Source organism: Crinia signifera, chromosome 4 (assembly GCF_055691185.1).
Source record: "Crinia signifera chromosome 4, ASM5569118v1, whole genome shotgun sequence".
Taxonomy (NCBI): Eukaryota; Metazoa; Chordata; class Amphibia; order Anura; family Myobatrachidae; genus Crinia; species Crinia signifera.
Genome location: NC_139220.1, coordinates 18866723 through 18878495, shown reverse-complemented (window position 1 = coordinate 18878495; position 11773 = coordinate 18866723). Strand labels below are relative to the sequence as shown.

The 11773-nt window shown below is 45.4% G+C and overlaps 1 long non-coding RNA gene across 1 annotated transcript; it reads right to left on the bottom strand.

Annotated features, from left to right (window-relative positions):
• Positions 1-1018: 1018 nt before the first annotated feature.
• Positions 1019-6869, bottom strand: LOC146072245 (uncharacterized). Its single transcript, XR_014473002.1, has 3 exons — positions 6269-6869; positions 5785-5843; positions 1019-1336 (listed from the first exon to the last, which is right to left on the bottom strand). It is a non-coding gene; the product is annotated as an uncharacterized LOC146072245 (long non-coding RNA).
• Positions 6870-11773: the final 4904 nt, after the last annotated feature.

The window sequence follows — 11773 nt, the reverse complement described above, 5'->3', positions numbered from 1 at the left end:
GTCTAAGTTGGCTGACTGCCCATATGGATGTCTAGAGAAGTACAAAGGTGGTTGACTGTCCATGTGGATGGTCAGACATGTCTAAGTTGGCTAACTGCCCATATGGATGTTCAGAGAAGTACAAAGGTGGTTGACTGTCCATATGGATGGTCAAACATGTCTAAGTTGGCTGACTGCCCATATGGATGTTCAGAGAAGTACAAAGGTGGTTGACTGTCCATGTGGATGTTTAGACATGTCTAAGTTGGCTGACTGCCCATATGGATGTTCAGAGAAGTACAAAGGTGTTGACTGTCCATATGGATGGTCAGACATGTCTAAGTTGGCTGACTGTCCATATGGATGTTCAGAGAAGTACAAAGGTGGTTGACTGTCCATGTGGATGGTCAGAAATGTCTAAGGTGGTTGACTGTCCATATGGATGTTCAGAAAAGATCTGAGTTCAATATGCCACTGACATCCCCTCTCCATCTTCAGAGACCCAAACATGGCACTCCTTATGCCTATACATTAATATCTCTCTATGCACCATCGTTTTACTCTCTTCTTTTTCCTCCCCTTTGATGCAGAGCCCTGGCACGCCAAGAGGAGCCATTTTATACAACAGAGACCACATCTGTAAGTGTGCATGTGCTTTTTAACATGTGTCTTTACAAATTTTCCCAGGTCACTGATGTGAGCGGTGTGAGCGGGTCTTTCTGGAACCAACAGTATCCAGTCGATGGGTCAACAGTTACTAGGCCTACAGTCCATAGAGGGATAATATAATCGTGTGTCAAGCAGAGGGAGCCATATGAGGGTGACGCGGTACACTTATACGGTGTCCTTGTTGCCAGATTTCGATATAGACACAAAAAAGTGAAAACTCATGTCGACTACTTTGTGTGCAATGCATGAAATTAAATTGTAGCTGTTTCATTGTTTTCGTGTTATTCAAATGACTTCTTTAGAATTACAGAACTTGAAAATGAATTACAGGCAGTGTTCTTACACTTGTGTTGTTTTATTGATTTATATTTTGGAGCTATATGTTAATATATATTGGTCTCATGGGATACATTTACTAAAGCTTCTAAAACAAACATATGGCACTATTGCCCATAGCAACCCACCAGATTCAATCATTTTGTTGAATGCAGAATCTGACTGGTTGCTATGGGCGACAGCCACACCTGTTTTAGCGTTAGTCAATCTACCCCTTGATTTCTTTTATTGTGCGAGACTCTAGAATAACGGCTGAGAGAGTAATCCAAGCACCCGTCTTTCATACATCGAATGTTCCCATCTAAGCACCTCTGTTCCCGCGTTGAGCTCTTAAAGGTCTTCGCATTGTCCCCTGTGGAATAAAACAGCCATTGTCAGCCACAGCACAGGTGTGGTATGATTGTGTGTGCCATCATTATGAGTACAGCACACCATTTAGAGAAGAGCGAACTCGCACAAGAGAACTGACCCGTCTGACCTCTGTCTGGCGGAAAAAAAAACTATTTTGTTTTATTTTCTCTCTCACACACATTGTGCTTAATAAGGAGTAATATAAGCTTCGACAAAGTAGACAACAACTTGGATAGATTGTGATGTCATAAAGCCCAGAGCCTTGTCCATGTGCGCGTACCTGCCATAAGCTTTCAGAGTTGGCCGCCAGACAGCACTTCATTTACGGATCATTTGTCCTAGTTTTAATCTACAAGATCAGGAGGGTTTGTGAGCGGCACCCAGTGGGGTTACCTGGAACGGGACGCAGTTGTGCACAAAACAGACGTAGGGAAAAGTGAATAAGGCAAACTTCAGCTTGCTGGTCCCACCACCACCAATATATACCCAATACCCAGAGCCGGCCCGAGGCATAAGCAGACTAGGCAAATGCCTAGGGAACTTGGAATGGCTAAGGGCATCCCAAGCCTAGGACCGACTCAGATTAACAATTGCCAGTGGCAAATTGCAGGGTGTGTGGACCGGAAGACACTTGTGGGCGGGCAGCTGCTGATTAAACAGTATGACAGGTCATGCAAGCAATATATGCAGCAACGGAAGGCACCACCTCCTGCTGCTGCCTGCTTCACTGATCTGTCAGATGCTGCTTGCCCGGCTCATTCTCCAGCTAGCGCCCGCCCCCAAGGCCTTCTCCTCCCATCAGCACCCGCCCTGCGTCTGCTCATTCTCCAGCCAATGCCCGATCGGTAGGGGTGGCCATCGATGGTTAGAAATCATTGATGGTTTATGGCCGATGTCGAATAGTTTTGACATTGATCGGGGAGAACCAGATGGTTTCCCACAATCGATGTCAAGCTTCAACGCAATCCAAAAATATACTGGTAGGCTAATTGGCTCCCAACAAAAATTAACCCTAGAATGTTGTAGTAAATATAGATTGTAAGTTCCACTGGGGCAGGGACTGATGTGAATGTTCAAATATTCTCTGTAAAGCGCTGCGGAATATGTGTGCGCTATATAAGAAACTGGTAATAAATAAACTAGATATTTTGGTGCCCTGTGGTAGAAAGAGAATTGATGCCCACCTGGCACAAGCCAAAAATACATTGGCGTGCCTTCATGGTGGAAGGTAGTGCGACCACAGAATGGTACCAATTCACATTACACCACATATTAGTGTCTGTTATTCCCATTATGCCACACAGTAGTATCCGTTATTGACATTACACCACACATTGGGACCCATTATACGACAAAAAAAGTGCTCCTTACACACATTATGCCCAAACATAATCAGTGGCCCTTATACATATTATGCCCATACAGTAGTGCCCCATACACACATTATGCCCACACAGTAGTTCCCCTTACATACATTATTCCCAGCCAACAGAAGAGCCTCTTATACATCTTATGCCCAAACAGTAGCGGTGCCTCTTACACATATTATGCACAAAAGTCTTTGGACCGCCAACATCACTTCTGCCAGTCATCCGTATGTATCCCTCCAGAGGAAACCCACACATCACTATGGAGAATATACAAACGGCACACAGTTAGGAACATAGAGGGGATCGAACCCATGACCTGAGTGCCGTGCTGCATAATGATGAGTTAGATATGTGACTTTCAGGTGGGTCTTCTGGAGGTTTGAGCTACTTCATGAGTAGATACCTCATCCTGCCATCTGCAACACCCCAAGAAAAGAGATTCGGGAGCCCCCGAAACGTCCAGCTCTGGAAATAAATCGTTTTGATTTGTCCTATTTTTTTAAGAGCCCTGAATTCTTGTGCTTTGTCCTAGGGGCTCTTTTAATTTTCCATTAATTTCAAACACATTATTGCGGGAAGCGTTTTGTGGTTTCAGGAGTTTCAGTACCTATGAAATATAAGCACTTGCTATCAATGCAATGGGCTTTAATGAGCAATGGTATAACACAGAGCGTTCTTCCAACACTATCTCCTATTTCTCACTGTGACATTATATCGTTCCAAAGTCATTTATCGTTCTTTTGTAGCAGAATAGGAGGAAGCTGCTTTGCTGGAACCCGGTCTCTGCAGCAGACATTCGGTGAACGTAACAAGAACATGTTGTAATGTATTGTGAAAATTAATTTCCTTTACTGCCGCCTCTCCTAAAAGCTAGATTTGAAGCTCCTATAATCCCAACAGTTATTGGTCACACGTGTATATTTGATACGTAGCGCCTTACAACTTAATGTTTCCTTTTGGAGGGATTAACAATCTGAAAAACAGCCAACTCTCAAAGTATCACTGGACGGGTGAGTAATTTGGGAATGTAGGAAAAACTCAGATTAATAAAAAGTTGGGACTTTTGAGATCTTTGCTTTGTTTCACAGATAGTCATTTGTCAAGGCCTGAAAACTTTACTTATTTACGTGGAAGAAGCCGAACTCTTGGACCGGCCAACATAGACTTCATGCACTAGTGCCTCTAGTGAACAAATGTTGTGACACAAACTATTTTGGTCCGTTGATCGGCAAATGATGGTATGATACAAGTGGAATACAATCCACTAGACATGATCGAAAGTGGTTATTGAAGTGGTTGGACAAATTAGCTGTAAAGGTCTAAAATCTACGATAGATTGTCATCATTGAGATACACACCAAGGCGGTTGGACCACAAAACCCTCAAAAAATTTTCCACATTGGTTTCATTGGATAGGGCACACATTGATCGAATTTCGGCCTTTCACGATTAGGGAATATCTACTCTCCACCTCTGCAAAAGCCAAATCTTGGGCTCTACCGCAGTTTATGTGACTAGGACCAGGGCAAGATCTATTGAAGACCTAGAACTTTGGCTGTAGAGCTTTTGTTTCTCCATGATATACTTTGTTAACATTTTAATTACTGGTGAGATACATAATTTTTTCTTTCATAGCCATGACGAGTGGAACATCGTGAGATCTGATGTCGTGGATGTTGAATGGTTGCAACCTCTACAGCCTCAACCCAGTTACACGGAAAAAGAGGCCTTCACGGCATAATGATCAATCCAGGCCTTGTAACGACAGCTTAAATTTCACTTTAAGTAGGAAAGAAAGCTTAGGGAAGGTACGAGTTTTGTAGACAAGGAAATGTAGGAACAGGAAGCACGGAGAATTGCTGGAAAGAAATATAATCTCGTTTCGAAGAGTAAAACCTGGAGACAGAAGTGAGGGCTCACAGCAGAGGTCTTACTTTCCAAACTTTCCGCAGAAACTGAGTGGAAGAGTCACATTCCTGCCCTTGTAAATTTTGGCTTATCCCTACCCTAAGTGACAGCTTCTCCCAGCTGGTCCAGCTCTTCTCCTTCACTTCAGTCAGGCTTGCAGGTCAGCACCTGAGAACCTAGATGTGAATGAGTCAGGCTGCTGACAGCTTGGCACTTCTTGATATACAGTATGCTCTCTCTCCTCCGCTCAGAGGCCACTATAACAGCCCCTCGTGGGATTTCCATAACAAGACATATTTCATGTTAAACAGGCACCTTTCTGACTGGCTATGAAAACCATAGCTCAGTACTAAAGATGTATCCTGTATTATGTTCACAGAAGATCTCAGGCTGCGGAGAAGGCTCCAAAGTGTCTACAAGGCAGCTTTGTGTTGTAAAACAAGAGCAGCCTTTGGAATACAAATCATATGAAAACACTGAAAACAGCATCAAATTCCATGATTCCTCTTATTGCTGTCTGTTAAAAAAAAATATGATTTTGCCCAGAACTTCATCTTGATAAATGATGGTAAGCCAAGCTTTATTCGTTAGTCTGAGAGACATGCATTGTGCCATAGAGTTCTTACCAAACTCCACAATTACAGTCCAGGTTTTAAGGCTATCCATGGCTTAAGTCCAAATGTTTCACTGAGGTGCTAAGCAATATCACTTTCCACTGACTTGACAATCCTGGGTTATTGCAAATGAACATCGTAGTGAGTGGAAATGGCTCCACCTGGGTACCTAGAACCATTTTACATGGGAAGAACCTGGATGAATTGCAGTTGAAATGGGTAACTCAGGTCGTCTGAGCCGGGATCCGTTCACAGCATGTGATCCGATCTGCACCGATCCAGGAATAACCTGGATCTGTGTGATTTGCATTTTAGTCTTGACCCCTCCCTGGAGCCCCACGATCGTCTGCATTCGTCTCTGCTGCCAAGGGTGATGCAGGTGTCCTGGGAGACTAGCCCACGTTTTTGGGTGGTTAGGAGAGCCATGTGATTTTCAGGTGCTAGTCTATTTATAAAAGAAAGATACCTTTAATGCAGTAAAAACACCCTATTTAAGAAGCCCCCTAGCCAAATATAGCCATTACTTTATACCACTGCTGAGAACCTTCGACCTTTACCTCAGAAAAAGCTGAATTTTTATGAAGGACGGCATCTCAGGAAGTCAATAGTAGAGAATCTGTGTCGACAAAAAAAAGCTTTATTATTTAAATATTTTTGCAATTTTACAATTATTTTTATATACCTATTATACTTTTTTATCTGCAATATATTTTCACACGGCAGTTTGTACTGGCAAGCCGGCTCCCTCATGCGCAGTAAGCCCTGTGACTGCTTGGTGAGAGTCCAATTACCTCAGCAAACCAATATCATCAACAAACTGCAACTGGCTGGACTCTTAATATGTACAGTACTTGCCTCTTTCATGCAACGGAGGCGGCCATTTTATGTGCTAAAGCTATATTGACTCCCCATACCTCTCTACCATCCAATACTAGCTCATTCAACAAAATGGCCGCCTCAACTTTTTTTGTAAGCATAAGACACACTTTAAGGTTATATGGCTGTATAATTTTAATTGAAAGAAAGCATGCAAAGATTTACCGTATAATATATGCACAAAGAAATGCATTATGAGTTCCGCATGGATTATACAAGGGGACCGGTAAGTCTGCTGGAGACAGATAGAACAAACAGCATTTAGTTGTGTAAACGCTACAAACTATTTTCACAAAGCTGCGGTGTCCACGTCGCTGTAATTTAGGGCCGTTTATGTAGCTTCTTCGTAGGAAGTTTACAGCCATGGTCTGGATACGAAGCAATGTTTATTAAATGGCTACTTTGTAACAGAGCCAATGCAGTTTTGCTTGTTATTGTAAAAAAATAGCAATTTAAACCACAAAGTACCAGAGCAATTACATCTACAAGGGATGTAGCTGGCATGCCAACACTTAGATTGCCGGCGGTCAGAAGACCGGCACCGGAATACTAACAGTGAACATCCAAAAATGTGAGTATGACACGGAAAGTTTGGCTGTGAAGGGGGGAGGGGGGTGTAAGGGGTTAGGGCTAGGCTACTATTAGGGTTAGTCTGCAGGTGAGGATGATTACAATTATGTGGTGGGAGGTAGACTGTATGAAGGGAGGGTTTAAGTCAGGGCCGCCGACAGGGGGGTGCCCTGGGTACAGCTGTCCTGGGTCCCGGCCTCTAGAGGGGCCCGGGCAGCTTCCCATAGCCCCCCTACCCCCGCACCCAGCGTTCCTCACCCGGCAGCCAGCCCTACCCCCCCGCAGAACACCCGCATCTAGCGTCCCTCACCCGGTGGCCAGGCATGCACAATACATAGTGCAGCCTGCAGAGCGCAGAGCCTAAGACACAGAGGGGCTCGGCACTCTGCAGTGTGCGCTCGGACCGTGGAGACTGAAGGAGCCGGAGGACGCGGCTGCGACATGATGGTAATGGGAAGGGAGTAGGGGGAGGCAGGGTGCTGGCAGTGGCAGGCAGGGTGGTGGCGGGCGGGCGCACCGGGGATGTGTGTGTGTTCAGAGGTATGGCGCTGTGCCGCTGGGGACCCAGACTGTAGGCCAGTCCCGGGCCCCAGCATTTCTAGTGGCGGCCTTGTTTGAGTCAAGGTGGCCATAGACCACTGTGATTTCTCGGGGGAAAGTATATTGGCATCAGATACCCTTTGAGTCGGCTGGGCGGCAGCAAAGAACGCCAGGAATATGCCCATCTCTGCCCGGTAGAAGATGCTACATTGCTCATCGCTGCCGTAAGCTTTACACAAGTTCTGGAGCGTTTGCACAAAACAGAGACCAACTGCACTTTTATCAATGTTCCATAGAGTAAGCACATGTGGGACTTGTTGCTATAGGTGACTGCAGTTTTGCACTGTTTGTATGTAACTTACTTGTTTTTTACTTTTTCTCTGTTCTATGTAGATGTGCAAACATCTGCAGCTACAAGATATTGCTTGTACATGTGTAATTAATGGTTTAATTGGCCTGGCTATAGCTCTACTGTAAAGTTACTTTTGCTAACAGCTGTGGTGGAGATGACCCAAAGCCGCAGCCATAAAAATGTAAACTGAGACGAGGCAGGCTGGCCCCGGAGGCCGAGCATACTCCTGACAATTAGACATGATTCGTATAAATGATGTGCTTCATTAGCGCCTGGTGCCTACTGTACCTTTCTGTCTTTCAGATAGCAGAGTTCTACTTGACAAGGTCATGCCCGCGTTATCTGCACATTTCACACGGACTTGTCTGCACTTTCCCTAAATCCTGGGCTTACGGTAAACTTTCATAAATGTAAATACTGTATAACTGATATACAGCAGTGGCATTACTGAGGTCAGTGACTCCCAGTGCACTGAAATCCCCCAAGTCAGAGGCAAATGCAGGGGGAGGGGGGGGGGGGGGTGTTCTGGTTGCCCAGAAACCCCCCCACACACACACACACACCCTCCTCTTTACAAGTGCCTTAAATTAGAGCGGAGCTGCTGCACATGCCCAGTGTACCAGCTTCTTCTATCACATTTACTGTATGTGTGGGGCTGCGCCCTCAAACATCACAATGGACCAGAGAGCAGCTGCCAGGAGGAAGAGACAGGAGCCTTACCATGAAGTGGGAGATTGTGAGCTTAGAAAGTGCAGTACTGGTTCTATTATGTTTGTGTATTTATTTATTATGATATGTTCAAACATTTCCTGAGAACATTTTGCTTTTACTTTCTATGTTACGTGACCCTGCTTCTCCTCCTGCATCCATCTTGGAATTGCCATGAGTATAGATAAGGTGCTCAACCAACCAATCACCTCCTAACTGCCATGTTACAGGCTGTGGTTGAATAAATGACAGTTAGGAGATGATTGGTTGGTACTTTGGACCTGCGAGTCTACACAGCCTAGGGAACAGGTAAACACTGTCTGCCATCCCGCCGAATGCCCGCCGCCCGGAGTCCGCTCACTAGCATGTGAGTAGATGCGTTCGCATACACATCCACCCGCATGCCGTCGAATGGAAGAGAAGTAATTTGATGGTCGCTCACCATTTTATTTGGCCCAGAAATGGTTGAATTCGGGTGGGCGCTAACATCATGTGACCTCAGCCACCTGCCCCGAGCAGGCATTGACCCGACTGCATTTGCAGGGGTACTCCAAGCGTTTTCATGGGCGAACCCACCATTTTTGTGGCCACGCCTTATGAAAAGCTGTGCATACTTTATATTATATATGAGGAAGAGAGTGAAATCGGGTTAAGCGTAATGAATAGGAATGGGGGGGGGGGGTTCCATTTGGGCAAGGTCTGGATTAATGACTGTTAACACTCAGAGGTGGAAGAATTTGGTCAGGGCCTGGTTTAGAGGGTCTAGGCTACCCAGGATTTATGAAATTAGACTGAAAGGTCTCTTAGAACACTGGACATAAGCTCTCACCACATATGATCCCTGACCTCCACGACAGAGGGAGAGGGGTCACCTTGCTTATAGAGGTCTGTAAAGTAACACTTACTTACCAGACACATGTGTTAGAGGTCACCTTGGCTGCTGTCTGTGGCCTTCTATAAGGGTTCTCCGAGGATCAGAGCATTTCAAGCACCAGGTGCTAGCCGCACAAGGGGAAACCAGGCGGAAGGCGCGTTTCCAGGCAGAAGACAACAGACGTGTACGATACATCACCAACCTCTGGTCTCCTCAATTCACAGATACAGAGTTTAACTCATGAAATGGTCTTAGCACAGAAAGCAGATTCTTATGGTTTGATGACTTTTAAAAACAGTTTCGAGTCCTGGAACATAGGGGGTTATTCTAATTTCTGCGCATGTGCAGACGGAAGGTGCGAGCGGGCACGGCAAACTACATGTTCGACGTCCTACTCACACCTAGCACTGCGGGCCAGTGGGTACAGCCCATGGGAAGGTCCATAGTCTGGTACTCTGCTTATGAACTAAACGCCGCCCGCTGTGTCGGCCTCGACCCCTCGGACCTGCGAATGGATGATTTGCATAATTTGCCGCCTTGGGTGCAGGGGAGAAACATTAGATCAAATGCGACCTTCGAATGATTTCTCCAGGGCTCGCAGATCAGGGACACCTCTATGGTGTCTCTGATCTGTGAGCACCCTGTGCGGGAAGCAGACGGGCATATCAACTGCCCCCCCCCCCCCCCACGCGTCACCGAGAGATTTGCATGGGAACACCGATGAAATTACATAAGCTGCCGACCACCGCCCGCACTGCTAGGTGCAGACGCAAAACATTGGTCCCTCGGGGACCGAAGAATTTAAAAAAAAAACATAATCTGGTATGGTGGCGGACAACTAGCAATAGAGTATCGGGGATTAAGAGGGCAGCCGGAGAGGGCAGCCAGAAAGTCGGCAACTGTGAAATTAAGTGTATATAGCTAATGAAATACTGTACAATATCACATGCCCTTGATATGATGGACCTGAAGCCACTGCAGCATTTGATCACGTTGAGTCCCTTAGAACTAGAAGGCAGAGAAAGCAACATGCTGTATTTTCTGCAAATGAATAAGGAGGTTTTATAATCATCATTACCTGGAGAAGCCAGGTCCATCAACACCCTGCCAATATAAATGGTCTGCCAGGATCTATGCAGCAGGCAGCACTTAATGAATTTCAAATGAGTTGAAGTCCAGTTTTGGAAACCGATGCAGACGGAGAGTCATCAGGAGGGAGGGAAAGCCAAATTTATGCAGGGTGACATCCATGTACCTCCAATTAGCACTGAAGCATCTGGGTGCTTATCTTAATTAGCCAAATTAAAGATTCTGTGGGTAGTAATAATTTTGCTTCTTAGGAACGAGCCAGGTTTGGTAAGTAAGGGATTCTAATGGTGGGTACACACGCTGAGATTTCCACTATTTTTCTATTGTATTTTGTTTATAGAAATCCAATGGGCATCGGATGGTTTTTCCAGGAGCAGCACTCTATGGATCAGTGCACACCAGCACAGATAAGAAGATCCTGTGTGATCATGTGCTGCTGTCTCTTTCCTGTCAGGAGTTCCTGCAAGGGGGGATGCTTAGAGAAGTCAGCAGGGAATCCTGAGCAGGACAGTGATGGCAGAAAATCACTGTCCATGCAAATACATAAGTATAATGCCACTTCTACAAAGAGGAGACAAGGCTAAAATGATAGCATTCTCATAAAATGACCTCATATGGATACGCAGTTACTGGAATTAAACCTCTATACTGCCCATTTTACTAAGACATGGGCATACATGTGAGAGGGTCCACTACTCTTCAAACAGTATGGGGGGCTCCCAAAAATGCAAGGGTTGCTTGGATGTAGGTAAGGTTGGTTGTGATGATTACATTCTTATTGCTCCCATTACACATCAGATGTTATTGTCCATTAATACTGGCTAAGTAATGAGTGTTGTTCCCAAATTCTTACCTTATGGTTTTCCTGTTATTACATTGCAGATAGCAACAATCTATTGCGTACTGACTCTCTTGTATGAATCATGTCCAACAAATCCAACTTTTGTGTGGTTTAACATGTGGTTTGTCACTTGATACATTACAGGGTTTGTATTCTTGGCCGTGTGTAAATACGGTATGAGGATGACATTAGCAGGACTAGACCTATGTAAGAGTGTAGTGTGATATGCAATTTAATTCCATTTGAGTAAATTGCATGGTTTGCAAAAACTGCCCATACAGCAAGTCTAGGGGGTCTGCTAAGGAACTACTCCTATAGGAGCACATTCCGCAGCCAATTCCTTGGACATTCAAGTACAGGTTAACTGCGCTGCATCTCCCCCCCCCCCCGAGGTTGGTGCCTCCAGAGCTTCTTGGGAAACAGGTAAAGAATGCTGCCTTGAAGCTCTCCTTAAGAAGCCCAGAGAGGAGACTTTCTGCAGCTTTTCCAGAGGCGGGGCGTATCGACATTAAGCTAGGCCCCAATTCCTGTAGATTATGTGATTTGTAGCTCTTCGGGGAGTGGGTGGTACTAAATGATGAGATTTGCATAATTTTAACCCCACCTCAAAAGAGCCACGAATGCTGGTATTTGACCGGCAGAGGGAGGGGGTACGGGGGATGATGCGGGGCCGAGGCTTGCCCACCCTTCCGGGAA